Genomic DNA, 4,920 nt, shown 5'->3' with positions numbered 1-4,920 from the left:
GACAGATCATAACAGTTCAGTTGAGTTAATTTCCAATCCAAAACATCCCTATTAACATTGTCTACATGACAAATCATTATGTTTCACATTATCCCTTGAATTCTCCCAAATTATATAACCCAATTGTTTTATTGTAACATTCCTATATTTTTGCTCATACTCTATTTGACATTACTCTGGTGTTTCCCTTTCCTTGTTCCTATTCTAACAATTGCTTACACTTCTCTCCTCATCCTGGTTGATCATACAATTGTTTATATTTAGGATTTCCTAAATATTACAAATATTCTGCTGACCAATATGGTATGTCCGAGTTCCTCATATGACAAAAGTTGTAGTTGAATCATAACACAGTCCTAGTAACTGTGAAGATTTTGAACTACTGTTAATTCTTTAAACGGAGATGTGGTGCATATTAGACTATTTTCTTTATTTAATTGTAATATAATATATTGTACTCATCTATATCAATCATTGTTTAACGGCTCCTTCAATTCCCTTTCTTCTGTATTTGGTATAGCTCTAACATATACAGGGTTTAATGCACTTTCCCAAGGAATAACTACTCGAATAACACTTCCCCCTGGAAATCTAATACCAAATACTACATCAAATTGTTTATCTAAGTCTTGGACTGTTCTCCTTATGTCTATGATTCACCTGTCTCTTTCTTTCATTATCTTAAGGTCACACTACCCCATGTGACTTCCCCATACTCTTTGTGCTGGTTTCTCACACACCAATAATATTTTAACCCTTGTATTTTAATAGTGATCCCTTCCTGTATTTTTAGTTATGGTTCCTGCCTGTGCAAGAATATACATTCTAATCCTGTCTATATCCCTTCTATGTCTTGTTCTTCTGCTCTTTATTATTATCAGTACTCCATTCCCCTTATTCTCAGGTAACTAGTCAAGTGTAGAGAAATCAATGATAAGGATATCTGGTGCGTCTTGGAGGTCTGGAATCTCTCGGTGGTCTGAAATCTCTCGGCGGTCTGGAAGGTCCTTAAAGTCTCTTAATCATCAGCTCCCTCACTCTGGTACAATGGTTAAGATGATACCCGATACTCCCCTCTATCCGTACCATCGTTGGTATAACCTGGACAACGATGTGTATGGTCACTTCAGTTGTTAACCTTCCCCCGTCACTAGGGTCTCCGGATCAGCCAGAGTCCCTCTCAATCTATCGACATCTGTCTGTGAAAAGTGTCCTTCAATCAGCCTACCCATAGGGAAGCTCAGAGTTACTGCTGCAAAGACACAAGCACAGACACACACAAAAGACAACAATGCTACCCAATGGCTGAGGTTGGAACACTCCTATAGTGGGAAACATTACATTTTACATTTACATTTTAGTCATTTAGCAGATGCTCTTATCCAGAGCGACTTACAGTTGAGTGAATACATATATATATTTTTTTATACTGGCCCCCCGTGGGAATCGAACCCACAACCCTGGCGTTGCAAACGCCATGCTCTATCAACTGAGCTACATCCCTGCCGGCCATTCCCTCCCCTACCCTGGACGACGCTGGGCCAATTGTGCGCCGCCCATGAGACTCCTGGTCGCGGCCGGCTGCGACAGAGCCTGGATTCGAACCAGAATCTCTAGTGGCACAGTTAGCACTGCGATGCAGTGCCTTAGACCACTGCGCCACTGCGCCAAACATGAATCTAAGTATCTGTCTCCACCACTTTTACCATCATTAAGGTAGCCAACAACACCTGGTACAGGCCCCTCCACATAGGGTCTTTCCAGCTCTTTCTTCTGTAGTATTTTGCCATCACATAGTCTCCAGGGCACAGAAAATACTCAGATTATCCTACTCAGTTGGGCAGAGTTATCTTCACCCATGAAAAGAAAATCTTAAGAACATTGTTAGGTTAGGTGAGACACAGTATGCTACTCATGTCCTCTCATCCGTCAAGAAAAGCCTTGAGATTATGAAGCACACCTGCTTCCAGCTTGTTGTAGTCCACTTATCTCATAGACAGACCACCTCTACACCATGCCTCCTATCACAAAAACAAAAATGATTTAACCTAACCCATAACACATTATTACTACTGCTCATATCCTTAATACACCTTGCATATTTCCCCACAAAACCATAATAAAACATTAAAACCTCTGTAATCCCAACTTCCCCCCTTGGACACATGCATCACATCGTGATTCATGTGTACAAAAAACAAAACAAAACAATATTGCCTATCAAACCTAAAATAATAACTAACCTTAAAATGACAACCCTTGAGCATATCTTTACTTAACTGTATTTCATAACACTATTCAAGGAATACCTCTCCTTCAGGACTAACCCTCTCACTACATCCTTGTCCTGTTTCGACTAATTTATATATAGGATTTTTTCCAAATGATAAACTTCTTCACAATTATCCTTATTTTATCTAACCCCCTAATTCAGCATGCCTCTAGAATTCATAGTGCGGGTGATCAGGTCGCACTATAAAGCCAGGACAGATTTCAGAGGTCATTGAAATCATTCAATGAATTGTTTCATCCAATAGTATACTACTCCTAACAACCATCGAGACCTTTCATAAATGTTGTAAGTCCTTAGTACAGCTCTTTTCAAAATAAATCACACATATTTACTCATCCCTCAGTAAATAAAACCCAAATTACATGTGTATGCCCCTTTAAGATATTTCACTTCCATCCCATCTAAAAACCCCAAATAGAAATAAAAATCCTATACAACTAACATTTCATACTAAGTAGTTTGTTTGTGGTTATTCGAACACCATATAGTAAAACAATAAACAAACAAAAATGGCCAGGCCTTATTTATTTTGGTAGCTCCCTATGACAACCTAAAAATAAAAACTTCTTAATTTTACTCACTAGTTCCACCCTAGCCTACAGACTTTTTTAACCTCCCAATAAAGAAATCCCCATGTTCCCGGAAGAGAAAGTATACATGTCGTTAACATATAATCAACAATCCAAAGATAGTAATTACACACAAAACATCATACATATATCCCCAGTCCTATCTCATCAACAATCATTAACCCCAGCATCAATTTAAAATTGTTTGATACGTCGTGTCCTACCTTACCCCTAACATGATATTATAGGAGACTCCCATCAACCCTTAAAAGAAACTCCCACTTAGAAGACACTAGATAATAACACGTCTTATTATGTTAACTACACCTTCCACTATAAACCTATAACCCCATTTTAGTAATTTAAACGTTGCAAACTGTTGCATTGATGTTCTCTTTTTTTTCTTCTCTAAAATATAAACTTATTGTTTCATAATCCAAAACCCATAAAAAGATGTCTACTTAATCCATCAAGCCAACAGCAACAACTACCTCCCAAGGTTCAACGTACTATAAACAAATTATCGTTATCTGAAGTAATAAAACATCATCATAACTCACTGCTGTTTAAACAAACTATATAATGTCATAATAAAATGATCAATTATCAAATATCGTTCCTTATTCAACTATCGAGACATGTTCTTTATTAGTAAATCGTCTCCACAAAGCAATACTACCTAATAACATATTCTCATTATCCTAAGTAGAAATAATTACTTCTATTAAACAATCCCATTCAACATCAAGTCAACCTGTCTCATCACCCAATTAACTTATTTTTTAAACCCTCTACAATATCTATCATACTCTACCGCTAATTTCCCTCATAATGGTACCTCAACAGATGACAAATTATTTTATATTTATAGTAAAAACCAATAAAACATCCAATTCACCAATATGCAATTTTAATTACTATGTTATCCTATCCGACATGGATTGGTAGGACAACATCTTTCCTATAATGTTATCAATGAAACCAGTAATTCACATCAATAACATCAATGTAAAAGATTTGCTTTATGTCCCCTACTGGATTCGAACCACGGACCCTCTGCACACATTGACAACATTCACCATCGAAGCACCGTTACCCGTCGCTCCACTAATGCCACACAAAGCATCTACTTCCAGTTCATTGAGCAAGTGACGTCACCCAACGAAAACCGCACTAGCTCTCACCGCTAACTAGCTAGCAATTTCCTGCCGATAATATTCAACCTTCTACGACTTCCTACAAAATACGCGATCCTTGTAAACCTAACTTAACCCATAATGTCCCTTATAGCGCTCTCACGTTTCAGCAAGCTCCAATGTTTAACACCCACAGACAAAAATGGAAATTCTTCAATTTTTCCTATTAGACCTAATAAAACACACTTTCAAACAGCGTTCTGCATTTACCTCTATCATAGGGTTTAAAAACGAACTTAACAACATTAATCATGCTAAATTTCCATAGTAACGTCATGTTTGGTTCAGTTGATCTATTACCATAAAAGACATTCACTTCTCCATGCGTCGTAAACTATATCCTATTTCTCTTGTAATCAACTAAAATCATAGCCACGCAATTAAACCATCACCCCGCCATTACAGAATGAATGAGATCTATTAATCTATCCTTTCTAAGTAAGCTACAAGTAACACCAAACACTTGCTGTAGTTTACCATCATATATTGAAATCATCCATTTATCACAATCCAATTTATTTATAGACATATTCCACCATTGTCACTCGTTTAATCTAGCAAAACCTTATTCAATGACTAAAAATTACTACCACGTACTCTCCTCTCCGTTAACATTTTAGTCATTTAGCAGATGCTCTTATTCCAAGCGACGCACAATTAGTGGGCTCATACATTATTATACTTATACTAGCCCCCCTTGGGAATCAAACACCCAACCATGGCGTTGCAAGCACCGTGCTCCACCAACTGAGCCACAGAGGACCACAGATGAGCGTATAGTGCCTTTTTCTGATAATGTTATAATTGTAGCCTATTGCATTACTTTAGTTTAAAATATAAGTTTGTTTATTCAACAAATCTA

This window comes from Coregonus clupeaformis, chromosome 7, assembly GCF_020615455.1.
Source record: "Coregonus clupeaformis isolate EN_2021a chromosome 7, ASM2061545v1, whole genome shotgun sequence".
Lineage (NCBI taxonomy): Eukaryota > Metazoa > Chordata > Actinopteri > Salmoniformes > Salmonidae > Coregonus > Coregonus clupeaformis.
The sequence above is the reverse complement of the archived record's forward strand: the minus strand, read 5'-3'. Positions refer to the sequence as shown.